The 14,926-nt window shown below is 45.9% G+C and overlaps 1 protein-coding gene and 1 long non-coding RNA gene across 2 annotated transcripts in view; one reads left to right on the top strand and one right to left on the bottom strand.

Moving 5' to 3' along the window:
* Positions 1-37: 37 nt before the first annotated feature.
* The window catches only part of LOC724851 (LIM domain only protein 3), a 79,406-nt gene continuing 64,517 nt past the window's right edge, over positions 38-14,926 (top strand). Inside the window, exon 1 of the mRNA XM_001120755.5 lies at positions 38-1,491. The gene's annotated coding sequence lies outside the window, so the exon portion shown is untranslated. The remainder of the gene's footprint in view (positions 1,492-14,926) is intronic.
* On the bottom strand, positions 158-3,398 carry LOC113219429. Its single transcript, XR_003306564.1, has 2 exons — positions 2,371-3,398; positions 158-2,304 (listed from the first exon to the last, which is right to left on the bottom strand). It is a non-coding gene; the product is annotated as an uncharacterized LOC113219429 (long non-coding RNA).

Genomic DNA, 14,926 nt, shown 5'->3' with positions numbered 1-14,926 from the left:
CTTTTTTTTTTTTTTTTTTTTTTTTTTTTTTAAATATTTTACATTGAAGTAAACGTCTCGACGGAATAGAACAAAATGTTTATTTATTATTATTTTAAACGTATATTCAAAAACATTTTCTTTGATAAATTAGTATAGCAGTATTTACTAAATTTCACTTTATGCTTCACTTTAGGCAGATGTCTTTCAGAAATTACATTGTCGAACATAACGATTTATATAACGATGAATTAATTACATTATCGTCGAGATAACTTGTCCAATTGAAAATTGGACGTTAAGCAATCGAGTTCGTTCATCTATTTATTCCGTTTTTGTTTTCCTCTTGTGGCAATTACCGCCAGCTTGTCCAATACATTTAAGTAGTGTAAAACAACAAAAATAGAAATTGTTATGCAATGTAGGCAACGAGATTAAAATCGAAATTCGTATTTTTATGAATAAAGTGAAACTGAAATATAAATTCTAGAATGTAAAAGTTTATTTATACGCGACGATTTAATTCAAAATTTTTCAATCTGAATTTTTAAAAGATAGAATGTATCGAAAATTAGTATGCGAAAAATAGCTTTTATAAGAGTGATTTTTTATCAACATAATATTTTGTACGGTGTAATAACTTTTATTTCGTATATTGACGGACAACGGTGAAGCAGAAGGGGAACTCCCAACTCGGACAAACACTCGGCTAATGATATGTAAATATGGCGGAGCTAATCAAGCGGCTGTGCCAACAGGATGCAAGAAGAGATCGGTAGTGCCGTGCGAGCGTTCGATAGCCAATGCATTTGCGCTGGCCTGCACACACGTATCGTGACGCAGTAACTCGCGTACATATTTAATGGTCGCACGTTAATTGCGCTCTGTTTGCCCATTCCCCATTCTACGCTTCATCCCCATACCTACAATCATTCTCGTCACCCTTCCTCTATCTACGCTTCTTCTTTGTTAGTTTCTGTCAGAGTTTAATTTTAACTAATTTATCTCGGACGCTCAATCGTTTATCGTCGAAATCGTAAAACACGAATCACGATAGTTGATAGATTTTCTTCGATAGTTTATAATTTGATTTCTTTAATTATCATACAATACTCGTAATAGAAACAGCGATAATGCTTTCCTTATGCTACATTCTATATTTAAAACATGAATAGTTTACCTAAGCGATAAGCAGCGGAAATGACGATTCAAAGATAAAGTCGCTTGGAAGGCAGTTACCGCTCGAATGTTGAACTTTTAGTTCGGTATTCGAACGCTAGATGGACAAACGTCGGTGTCATTTTTCTACGTGAAATTCAAATCGAGGTGGAGTTCACGCTTCTCGTGCGGGTCAGACGGCGGTATTCGCTTCCTACGATCGATCAAATTGTAACTTCGTAATAGAATGTGTGCAGTGAAATATAACCACTTCCAGAATCATCGATTAGAGACCTACTGCGGGCAAAGCTATTGTATCGCAACGGAAACCAATCTTGGCTGAGAATAACAAAGGTACATATTTCGAGTCACTTCGTTCTTTCAAACGTTTCTCAGTGAATTTTCCCGCTTTCGTATTACGTTTCGTTATATTTGTAAAATTAATATCTTTAATAACGTAACAATGACATGAAATAAGATGTAATCGAACAATCTTTATCGATATGATTTCAATTGAAAATACAAATTGTCCATTGAAAAGTTGTTCTCTAGCACGACGATTATGTATCGCGATAATATAACCATAAAATATGAAATTCATAGAATGCCAAAAAATGGAAAAATGTGCGATTGAAAAATTAATTCTTGTCATCTCGTATAGCAATTATCGAGAAGAATATCGATAACCTTATTTTCGAATCTGTTATATAAATTTGAAACGAAAACTTTATTTGAATGAAAAAAATTGAAAAATTAATTCGAACAAATTATACGTTGGGATAAAAAGGGATTATCATAAATTAAAAAAATTTACGTTTCAAATGTTTCCAACGACGAGATATATTTTTATTAATATTTTCTTTAAATAACACGACATTATAGATCGTTGAACTCGCGCGATGAAATCGATATTACGATTAATTTTCGGATAGTCTGAAAAAAGGGAAAAAAGTATTGTAAATCTCTTCGCGTCGAGATTTACTTGTATTTATCGCGTTCCATTACTGTCGATAGACGATTTGGTCGCCATCAGCAACGTCGCCACTACCACCCAGCATCGCCAGTCCCAATTAAAAGCCCCTCATCGTCGCTCCGAAATTGATATCGGGAAACAAAAACGCCAATTCCAGGCGTCTACTTTGTGTGTTACGTGTTCGCCGCGTATATCTGTTCAATACGTGTGTATATATATATATATATATATATTCGATGACCAGTTCCGTGTATACATACGTCATACGTTCTTGCTCCTCGCTCACGTACACTCACACTCGCCGGTCTTGGAAGTGTTAATTGACCGCTGCCGGTCATTACACGGTTGATCGCAATTAAACACCGCAATTTCGCGAACGGACGTTGGACTTTGTGCCGAATTAAAATTACAGGGTTGGCAAAGTAACGCTTACCGTTCGCGAGTTTCGATGGATCGCAGACCCGATACGTTCTATTCCGACGATCGAATCTTTCTTCCTTCCTCCCGCGAATCTTTTCCACCATCACGTTTGTCACGAATATCCCGCGTCGTCCATCCGTTTTGTCGTCTATGTTCGCAATAATTGTCGAGTGGCGATCGAATTTCGGGCATTAACGCTCGTCGTTAATCATTACAGACCGCTATCGCGGCGGGAGGTGGCGTCCCCCGCCCCTCGATCCCTTTGGTTTTCAGCGATCCAGCAGAGGTCGCGGTCGCGCTACCATAGCTAATGTATTCGGGATTCTAGTCGTGTCGCGACGTTATTATTCCGTCGCGATGTGTAAAACTAGTTGACGCTTCGTAAACCTCGATTTCACGCCTCGTCGACCTCTAATTAATGCAGTAGGAAATTGTTATTCCGTTACGTGCACTCTACGTTCTATGCATTATTTCGGATAGCTGATCGTAACGGCCGCTCGTGTCCACTATACCCTTCACCGTCCATTTACCTTCCGTGTGGCATTAATTGTTCTTTCGGTTACATACGCGTCCCTCCTTTTTTCCATTGATCACGGAACGATTCTCGATGAAATCTTTATCGTGCATCATTCGGCGCATCCATACGATTTTCGTCAATTATAAAACGAGATCAGAATTTGCTCGATACTTTTATTCGTCGAAAACATAATTTAAACCTTCTCCTTCATCAAAATTCGAAGCGACCGATTCGCACGATTGTAAACACACCTGCCTCTTAAACTTTTTCCGCGATGTTGATAGTCCAGATGAACGTGCAAGAAAGATAGAAACTTTTATGAAACTTTCCATCCTACGATAGTCAATATTGCTAGCGAACAAACTCGTAATAACTCGTAATAATAAATATTATACGTACAAATTATAAGAAGAACAAGGAGAAATAGGCAGGTAGTATAAGAGATTATTGTAAACAATAACACGCGATATGCGATCTCTTTAATATCAGGTTCCTTTCAATTTCGTGGCAGAAACTTAGCGAAAATTTCCTCGTTTCGCTCATTATATGGCGGCGTGCGCACGGTTCGGCTGTGAATACACGTAGATAGAGCGTAACAGGCGAGCAGGTAGTCAGTCAGGATGGGCCGGCGCTCCTACCGTATCCGCGTATACGTGGATGTAATGCATGCTAAACATGTCAGGTAATTAACGTGAGCATTACACGTATGCTGGTTCACCCCTTCTGCCTCTCCCCTCCCCCCTTCTCAGTTTCGTACACTAATTATAGCCGGCTATAATGCCAACCGACCAATCGAACAGAGTTTGAAGTTCGTGACCGTGGCGTGATCGTGAAAATGGACGAGCTCGCGAACAATGCTCGTGAATCTTGGAACCCATCTTGATGGGTTCTTTTCCATCATCTTGGATCGTTTATTTATTCATTTTTCCCTCGACCAGTTACTTTAGAAGACTAACGAGAGAGGGGAAAAGTATTGGATTCGTTAGAAAGCTACGACGGGATTGTGAAATTTTTCCCGATAGCCCCTTGTGAAATGTGGGCTCCCTTAATGGCTTGGTTGGATTTAATGTTAATAACAGTTTGTTAAAACGAATCCGGCAACGTTGTCTCGTAGAAGCCCGCATCGGTCCGCGAGAATTTCGCCCGAAAGACGTAGACACGGAGAGAGAGAAAGAGAGAGAGAGGAGGGGTGCGCACATCGCGTATGAGGGTACAAAGAAATTCTAATCGAGATACAACTGTTGGTCCTGCGGCAAATTACACATACGGGTCCCATTACGCGTCAGAGCGACCGTAAATTTTCAATCTTACCGACCTATGTATTCAAAAGTTTCGTTTCAATCGTATCACGTGTTATAATAAAACGTTTCAATTGAATTATATATTTTAAGCATTCAAGTCAGTTTGAATAAGTGCACGAGATTCTAGAACAAAGAGCTCGCTTCCGATCTCGGAAAAATTCTTGGTTTTGGGAAAATAAATGTTTATCCGAGTGGCGGTGATAGAAGGGTAAGAGAGAGAGAAAGAGAGAGAGAAAGGCGTCGACGCATCTTTTACAGTCCTTTAACGATGATATATTACTTTCGAGGCTTTCCAATGGCCGCAATCCTGGCCACATTACTGTCACTTAGGGGATGAAACCGCGAATCTGTCTCCAAGGATTCTAACTCGCTCCTTTCGAAAGTCGTGAAAAGTAAATTAGCATTAGGAAATTCTATCGTGATACGAAACGAGAATAATAGAGTAAAGAACATATCGAAAGACATCGAAATTTTTCACGCAAAATTAATATCCTGTTCTTTTAAACAGTTAAAAAGAAATATTATTTATTTAAACCGATATAAAGACAATTAATATATTGTATGTGCCACGTGAAATTGCGTATATACAGTAGAAACGAATCAATTCTGGTTGAAGCGTGATGCAACGAACGGTCGAAACGATTATTCGTGATTAATGGAAGAGGAGCGAAGAAGATTCGAAAAGCTGGAATCGAGAAGGCGAGTGTCGAAGGAAGGAGGAACAGTTGGGAAGAATTGGGAAGGGAAAGGGAGAGCGAGAGGGGAAAGACCTTTAGCCTGGTCCTTGTCGCGATCCTACTTGGGGCGAGTACGGTCGTCGCGACGCGATGCGTCCACAGGGCCGACGAACGGTTAGTTAAGGAACACGGGAAAGCACTTCTGAATCACTCTCGACGACGCGCGTCCCTTCGCCCGTGCTACTTCGGATACCACGATACGGATACACTTTTCCACCAGATATCACTCCGTGCATATATCAATTTTCCACTCACGTCACTGGCCTCCTCCTGGTGGCGAGCAAAAGTGGAATTTGCAGGCCGAGATATACGGCCGATTCCAGCGGTCAGATGCCGGCGTAAAAATTGATCTTTTGCCGCGTAGGTTTTATTCACAGAACGGTTAATCGATACAAATATTCAAGAATAATTTATACGAAAGATTCTTCGTCGCGAATCTTGTATCTTTCGCGAGATATATATATAGAGGCAATTACGCGAATGAATTTCTGGTTCACGTTACAAGCTCGTTCGACAGAGGGAATGGTAACTTTGCTTTTAAGAAAGGCGTCGAGGCGACCGCGATAAGCGTGTCGTTGGTAACTCGAGAAATAAATCGCCGGGAACAATTCTCGCCGGGAACGTTGCGCTCTCCATCCACCGGGCTTACTTTTTCCCATTTTCTTACTTCCGCCGGGTCCTCTCTCATCTTCTCCGCCCTCCCCCTAACCCTCTTCTCTTCTTCGCGATACACCACGAACGCACCGCGAACGGCGCGCGCGAATATTCGAACTCGGAAGCGATGCATCATAATCAGGCGGTCAACTTACTTAGCCCGGAGTGCTGCGTGCTTAAGTTAATTAGCTAATTACTAATTTTAATCGGATGACGTATGCGCATCTCGAGGGATACAAGCAAACCCTCTTAGCAGGGGGGAAAACTGAACTCTCGTCATCCTTCTCTTTCCTCCTCTCCCTTATCCTTCCCTCGCCCTTTCTTCTCCTCTCGTCTCTCGCTCGCCTCATCTTCGATATTCCCCCTTCTACTTCCCCCTTCAAAATCCTCTCTCGTTGATACGCACGTAGAATGCTACGCCTCGATGCGAACCAGGTTTAATTTGGTTCTAAGTAACTTCGTTAAAACTATCCGTTTATTTTTTTCCATTTATTTTTCGACTTCATTGGCTCCTTCTCTTCATGACTGGAAATTAGAATAATAATTCTTATCGTCGCGGGGATACGCGAAGATGCACACGCGATGTCGCGTTTATTTCGCGAAACCGTGAATAGTTTTTTAATATCCGAGGTTGAGCCGGATCCTGAAAAGGTCCTCGTCGAGCTTTGGCTTGGCTCGCAAACAAGGTTATATTCCTCGTTAATGACGCAAAGCGATGTAAAAAATCCGCGGGATAAATGGTATTTAAGGCGATTCGAAATGTCGCGGGGAACATGTTAAACCGGTAGCGTGGTACTTGTTAGTTCGAACTCGACACGATTTAAACCCGTTCATTTCCCGAGGCTCGCACGCCTCGGCGAATTTTTATTTTTTCTCAAACTTCCTTTTTTAAAAATCTGACGTCAAAATTCTTCCTTCTCTTTTCTTCTTCTTTTCTCTTTTTGCAAGCAAATGGAAATTCATCGGTTAATCTCGTTCGCATCGACACGTTTCGCACGAACGGTTTATAATTAACCGACCCGTGTAAATATTCGATTAATCGTATTTCAGGGAAGAGCGAATTAGCAAGCAGATGTCAATCGAGGAATGAATTAACGAAATAGAAGACGATTTCGGGCGAAACAAAGTCAATTACAATCGATTTATTTATTCGTATATAGGATCTTATTTCCGTATCCGTATGACGTGAAAGTTTACAATTCGTGCAAGAATTTATGATTTCTGAGCGGAGGGGGGAGGGGAGGGGACGAAAAATCGATTCTTTAACTTGTCAATTAAACCGTTTGGATCATTGACTAATTTTTTTCCATCTCGAATTCAATATTTTAAAATTTCATCCTCGGATCATGTGTACCGATCGTTTCGTGTCACGAAACGAACGTTCGAATAACCGATATCCGATATTTCGTACAACACCATCTGGCGTTTGCAATTTTTTTTTTAAAAAAGAAAACGAGAGGATCTTCCGTTCTTATCAAGAGGAGATCAAAAGCGTCGAAGATCAATTTTGGATCGTCGATCGCTTCCGATTCGAATACCGAAGTCGCCCCGTTAATTGGCGTGATTTTCGTTCCCGATGCTCTTATTAGGATCGTCAGCTTCGTCGATGGATCAGAAAAACGATACACGCTCATTGTTCGATAGAACGAGCCCGGCTCTCATCTTCGAGGCCGGCTTAATTAGAATGCGTATATCTAAACGAATTGAAACAAGACTCGAACGACGTATCATAAACGCGTCCAATAATATATCATCGTGCTTGGACGAAGGAAGAAGAAGCTGGGACGGGAGTCGATGTCTCGAGCGCATGTACGCGGCATGGTGAAAAAAGAAGATGAAAGGGAAAAAAGGAATACGTGTACCGTCGGAGAGGGAAGAAGGAGAGAGGAGGGAGAAAGAGACGGACAGATAGATAGAGAGGGAGAGGGAGAGAGAGAGAGAGAGAGAGAGAGAGAGAAGGGCAAAGCGGTGTATATCTACGCGCGCGCATGCGACTTAAGTGCACGCGCTTAATTAGCTCGCTGTATCCCTCCCTGCATAAAATTACTAAACGCGTTATAAACCAGATATCATTATATTTCGACGTAATAAGATCAAACTTTAATTAGATTCCCCGTAAGAGTGCTCGTACACTCGCGCTCGGATACACTTCCCCCCCTCCCTCGAACCACAAACACACACACCTTTGTCGATTATGGATCGTGCAATCTCTTACACACGGTGTAACGTATAATAATATCGAACGCCAAGATTGGCCATCGGAGAGAGTCGGTCAAAAACAATTATTAATAATGCGCGACGGGATACGATGGATTGCTTACCCTCTCTCTCTCTCTCTCTCTTTCTCCCTCTCTCTCGCTCTCGATGGAAGAGAATGCTGCTCTCGGTTGGGCACGTTAATGAGGTGGGAGTTAATTAACCGAACCGAAGTGAGATGGTAGACGGTAGGTGGAGGGGAGGAGCGACGGAATGACGAGAGAGAGAGAGAGAGGGAGAGAGAGAGGAGAGGCCGATTCCCTCTTCTCCTCTGGAACCTCACGGTAGGGAAAAACACGATACGGTTTTGGGATCGCGGGGGAGGGAAGGAGAAGCGAGGCGATAGAGGCGAGGAGCGTTAGGGATTGAGATACGGGCACGGGTGGTAATAGGGAGAAGGAGAAGGACGGATCCGGAGTTAGGGTTGCAGAAAGGGAAGCTGGATGAACGAAGGGGGCGGCCCACGGTGGTGGAAACGAGAGAGGGATAGGGAGTAGCGAGCAGGGCATGCGGGCTCGTAATTAGGGATCTATAATTGCGTGGAGTCAGCTAGTGCGGTTGAGTCGAGTGGCAGGCACCCAGCGTCACGTCGTTCACACGTACGCGCGCGTTTGCGTACCTATGCCGTTGCCTCGACGGACGCCGATGCGCGCTCGTGTGTCCCGTGCGTGTTCTCTCCCTCCCTCTCTCTTTCTCTCTCTCTCTGTCTCGCTCTAGCTCTCTCTCTGTGGCAGCAAACTCGGACCTAGGGCTCGACGAGGGGGTATCGGTCGCAAGCGGAAATGGTGTCGGATACGAAGGCCGCAAGTAATACGATCCACTGGCGCGATCAAGCTCGGGATCGAAATCCGTGTTATTATCGCGTGCGCGTTCGAAATTGCGCGTGTAAACGGGTTCGCCGTAGGATTTTCCGTCTTGGTGAAACTTGGTGCACCGCGAGTCGGCCCGCGTGGGCAGACATCGCTTCTATCGGCTCGTCGTTAATGAGGCATGAGATTAAGTCCCGGTACGCTGAACTGACAACAGAAAGAAACAAGAATGTGCATAGGAAGTGGTTTTGTCGTTCGCGCGTCGATAACGCGACATCGTAGCGCAGCTACGATGAGATAAGTGCATCTGCCCGAGATACATCTGCTAACGTTTCCCGGCTTGCTTTTCTCCGTTGGACGAAAGAGACGCCAACGTCGACTGGATATCGTCTTGAAATTCGCGGGATCGGTTTAAATAACTCGAGGATCAGAACTCGATAAAGGAGAGATATATATTAGTTTCGATAAATTGGAAATGGACATGCCTCTTTTGAGGGAATAACGGGAATAACACACGCGAGAATTGCAAGTTTCACGACATGAACGATGAGATTTAAGGTTTGGGTGTAGTTGAAAGTTCGAACGAACGAAGCAACGATCGACTCGAAAATTTCGTCGTCCTGGCTAGGACCAGGGCGAGAAGGAAAGGGATCCACGGCTCCGGGTTCGGTGGAAAGCGGCGGAAAAGAGCTTTCCCTGGCGTGGCGCTTTCTTCGGCTTGGCAATCCTTCACAGTTAACGCCCCTAATCGTATTCATTAAAGTGCTCTCAATGCTTTTACACGGCTCTCAAGCTCTGCCACCATCTTCTCGCTTCCACTCTTTAAACACCCACGTTCCCCGACTTCGTTCCTCTTTTCCATCGTTCACCTCTTCCACTAGCTCTCTCTTCTTCTACCTTTCCAACGGTGCTTTCAACGCCCGAGATCTTGAGTAGATTCTCTCCCCCTAGTCTTAGCCTGCTCCCCAACCTCCTCTCTCCTCCTTTCCTCATCGCCTCGCCCGGCCCGGCCACCCCCCTTTTTCACCATCTCCACGCTCTCTCTCTCTCTCTCTCTCTCTTTCTCCTCGCCCCTCTCTTCATCTCTCTCGTCGCGAGAGCTTTTAAGTTGGCAACAATGCGCGGATTTATAAACCAGACTGAGGGCATTGTTATCGGCGAGTGATTGGAAGGCGGCGTTTCGACACTGGCCGAATACCAACCATTGGTTACCGTCCATTGTTGACCCCTTTATCTTGGAAATTCGTGCTCCACCACCTTGCTTTTCCCCGTACGCCCGCCAGGGACTCGCTAAATCACTTGGTTTTATTGATGGACCGTGGCGGTGGTGGAAAGGCGCGGCCAGCTTCGTATCACGACTTTTGATAAACGGCCCATTGTGGCCCGTCTTTTCTTCCCAGTTTCTTCCTGTCGCGATGTCGTTTCCCGTTTCCTTCGATCTCCTAATGCGACGCCCGATTCTCGTTTACTCTCCCCACGTTCTCTCTTCCCTCCCCACGGGATGGGGAGCGGGACCACGTATTCCCAAATTTTTCGTCCAAGGATTGATGATCCCCGCACGGTCAGTCACCCCGCCGATCTTTATCGATTCCACGCTCGGAATTCGAGAACCGATACCCTGGTGCTGGTTTCCGGGAAACGCTAATGGCTCGCGTTCGAATTTCGATCGCGTGCGCGTTGGAATGGCGGGAGGGGGGGGGGGTATGCGTCGGGTTCGCCGTGCTGCACCTTTTTGTGCTCGAAATTAATGCCGAAGCGTGCGGACGCGCGGTGGATCCCTTCGAATTATACGCATCGGTGACAGTGCTCGGCACAATAGGATACGATAGGATGAATCGAGTTTCTACCCTCGCTTTGCGAGTTGACTTTCCCATGATGCGGTCGTAATCAGATCATCTCTACCCTACCCGTTCTCCCGCGTGTCGCCGCTAGCTGTTCCATCGACGCCCCGTTTATATACACACACATATATACATATATATGTATATGTACACACGTATACGTTTTTGTTTATTGCTCAAGTGGCCCCCCCATTGTTGCGTGCAAGCGTTTTTGTCTTCTCGTTTAAAAATTAATTAAATCGCCAGTCACCGGTACGCGATCAAAGCCCACTTATCCGTTTCCAATGGTAATTGATACGTGAAAACGAATCTCGAACGAAAATGGAATGGTTTGATTACCTTTGTACCGCGTCGAAAGGGCGAATTTTTGATCATATCCGCGGATATCGTAATTTTCTCGGATCTCGATGATCGATGGACGATCTTCCTCCTCGATATACGGAAAACGTATTCGCCTTAAATTCGTCCGCTCCCAACAAAAAACGAGATACGAAACGGTGAGCGTAGCGAAAAATCGTTAAGCGATTACGCGTCATGGGAACTGCGGAGCGTCGGGGCTGATGATAGACAAATTTGCGCGTTCGATCGGTTCGCGAGGCGGGGAGATGGAGGAGGGAGGGAGAGAGAAAAGTTAAAGCGCGTTAAAATAATATACGAGGTGGCCGATATTGCGAAGGGCACGGAAGAATATCGATTTTCGTCGCACGTGTTTCGACGCTTCGGCACGTGGCGGCTCGACGCGGTACAGGGAAGCACGAGATTCGAGAAGGTATCGCTCGTTCACCGTGGCCGGTATCTGGCACGCGTGTGCGTGCAGAATCGCGTGCACGCGTCGATTGATCCCAGCCGATGGTGGCGGTCATCCACCGATCCTGACCCACCACCACCCTTCGCGCGGGGCAGTTAGAAGAGCTATCTTTCGTTCATCTAATCCGTAATTATGCCGGCCGAGTAGCAGTTATTTGTACGGATAGGCTGGCATTAGTAGGAGCAGCACGTATCAGCCCTTCCCTTTTAGCTCGCCGATGTTATTTTTGTCCCGTCAACTCTGCCAACACTCTCCCGGGGGGAGTGGCGCGCATTACGATGCAAATCGGTATACGATGACGCTTACCGTTCGATCTTTCTCCCATTAATTGGGTGATGGAGGAGTTTGTGGGGTTGGAAGTGTTTTCGCTCCTTCGTGAGAAGCTAAATCGATTGAGAAATCCGTACGAATGTATTCTTTCAAACTAAAATGGATAATTTTTAATCGGATTGAAAATATTCAACGGTATTCGTCTCGATCTTCGCCAATCTCCTCTCGTCCAATCGAGCCTCGAACAAGTCTCGGAAGAAACTCTCGTTCCTCTGATGGCTCTCTCTCTCTCTCTCTCTCTCTGTCGAGCGGAGTAGCGTAAATAAGCGAGCGAGTTTTTCTTTGCACAATATGTTGCGGGACCATTACTTAAGCGAGGGGGTGCGAGAGGTGGGTGGTAGGTTCCGCGCGGGGAGACTGGCTCTTACCTAAATAACCACTCAGTCACTCGCAGACTTAGCTGGGAAACGGCGAAGAGGCTGGAGCCGGAGAGAAAGAGAGAGAGAGAGGGAGAGAGAGAGAGAGTGGTTCGGTCCGAAGAGTTGGCACGGGGGTGAGGGTTAAGGCCAACGGGGGGATGGCCCGATACTATTACGTGATGTAAGAGCAACCGAGCATCCAGAAACCACCCCGCCAGATTAACGAGGCCATTCTCCGATTGATTTCTCGAGAAACGCTTCGACCGTTAACTTCGATATCGTGGTTCGCTAGGTGAAACTTACTTTTCCTAACCATCTTTCCCGCCATCTTTTCCGCCAACACGATAAACCCGATAAACGGCCCGAGACGCGTTGTTATTTTGTGCATTGCGAGATTCCAGATTTTTTTTTTCACGTCTCGATCCTCGATAGATCTCGCTCGATAGATTCGCGTTGTATCGTACACCGTTTTCAGAGCCAATTAACAAACTCGTTCCCGAATGAAAATTCCACGCGCAAATCGCGCTCAAATGAATTTGTTTTTAAAACGTATCGGCGAGGGTGAGGGTTGATTACGGGGGGGTAATTTTCTTTTGTCCCCGCCACGAGTGAACGTCGCGGCCAGACATCATGAAAAAAAATTCGATTCGCTTTGATCTTGAACCGGCTGCTCGCGCGATGACATAATATCCCTTCAAAGCGACCAATATAAATTCAGCACGCGCGTACCCAATCTGGCAAAGTGTTGAAACGATCGGCTGTGAATTTTCTGTTTTCATCGAGGCCATTTAAAAATTGGTCGCAGGCAAACAACCAAGATCGCCTTCGTGTCTTCGAAAAATCCCGCCCTCTGCATTTTTCTAACCGCTGCGAAAAAAAAAAAAGAAAAAAAAAGAAACGACTAGAAAGAACAAGTCATCAAGTACAATGTACATTCGTTTAAGATGTAGCGCCGCGACTCCGTTGCTTTGATGTCGCGCGAAGAGTTTTTCCCAAGTTTTTCTACAAACAAAGACCGGGCGAAAAGTTGGCCAACGAGCTTTCATTACGACACGGATGTGTACGCGCCGCTCTTTACGAATTTTCTAGAGTTTAAGAAATTAGCATTCCCGATCTCGAACTCTGGAGAGACGCCGGTCGAAGCGAGAGGCGAAGTTCAGACTCGGATGCTGGGAGGCAAAGTGAGATAATGGCGTGGCGGAGTAACCACGGTTGATAACCATCTATTATAATTAACTCAACCTAATTGGTGAACAAGTCAACTCTGCTAACCTCGCATTTATATAACCCCCGCATTTCCCTTCATGGATATCGAGTATCGACAGAGTAAAGACATACATTGCTATTCGCGACTTAACGTTACGCTTATAAAATAAAAAAAAAAAAAGGAAATCAAAGTATCGAAATATTCTTCCTTTCCTCGATTCGTCTCCAATTTTCTTGGAACGACCGACAAACGCAAGTTTCTCACAGGAATTGTAAACAAGGCCCCCGGCTGGAAGCGGCTTAAAAACGACACCCGGTACGATCGCTGTCATGGCAGCCGTTCCCGCTCTCTCGCTGCATTCTCCCGAAGGTTAATCCCCATTGTCGGTTGACATAAGCCTCTAATGGATGGAACCGATCCGCGGGACGGCCGACATGGACGAGGCTACGAATTTGATTCGCTCCGTTTGCCCGACGCAACGTTTGCAACAACGTTTCTTTATATCAACGGGACGAGTCTACCAAGTTTCTCCCGAATGAAGAAGTCGTAGGATTATCGAGTGCGCGAATCAAACTCCAAGTGTAGCACGTGTAGCACATGTAGCATTCGTTACGGCCACGTCGAAGACGTGTAACCCGTGTTCCGAATGAACGGAGCGAGGCCGAACTCGGCGAGGAAGGTTAAACAGGGTGTCCGTTTCGGGCGGTTTAACGAGGCGAAACGAGGCACGGAGGAACGCGGTAAAAGGGCCAATCCCAATCACTTTTCCCGACCGATTCTGTAATTTTCGCCAAGCAGAACGAATGCCCGCTCTCTTCCTTCCTTCCTTTCCTTCCTTCTCTTCTCGGCGGTAGCGCCGAGCCGGTAGATTGCAGGGAGGGGATTGTGGGGGGTGGAAAGGCCAGGTCGGGCCGCGCGCAATCATCGCCCAGTCTTTTAATTTCCTATACTGGCGGGAGAGAGAGCACGTGTAAATGTGTGTGTACGCGTTGCCGTGCACGCGCGCGTCCACGGCGTCCGTGGCCGGGGCCGTGTGCGTGCGTCCGTGTGAAACGGATGTAGGGAAGATAGGGAAGGAGGGGACGGGGGAGAAAGTTTCGGGGGGAAGGAAAAGGAGGGAGGGAGGTGTGGAAGAAGAGTGGGAGGAAGGGAAGCGAGAGGAGAGAAGCGAGAAGGTGAGAGAAGGAGGAAGAGAACGGTGGCTCGTGCGCGAGGGTCGGCACGGGGTGGTAATTGGCTGTCATGGCTTCCCAGTTCTACCAACCGCCCAACAACCCCGAGAGATTGGTATCGCTTATAATTAACTTCTCCGTGCCACGAAGCCACCGTTTCCATCGCGGCGTCCACGAAAAAGAGAGGCAGTTACAAAGGAGAAGGGGGAGGGTTTAAAAAGCAGCTGCGACGAGGGGGGGAAAGGAGGTTGGCCGGGTGAAAGTTTCGGTTGAGTCCGAAGTCAAAAAAAGGTAGCGAGGCCTCGTAAGAGAGAGAGAGAGAAAAGGAATCGAGATTCGAGGAGGAAGGAAAAGTGGTTCGGATTGACTCGTGACTCGAGTCTCTCTCCCCCTCCCATTTCTTAT

This window comes from Apis mellifera, linkage group LG2 (genome assembly GCF_003254395.2).
Source record: "Apis mellifera strain DH4 linkage group LG2, Amel_HAv3.1, whole genome shotgun sequence".
Lineage (NCBI taxonomy): Eukaryota > Metazoa > Arthropoda > Insecta > Hymenoptera > Apidae > Apis > Apis mellifera.
This window is presented reverse-complemented; position numbering and strand designations above follow the sequence as displayed.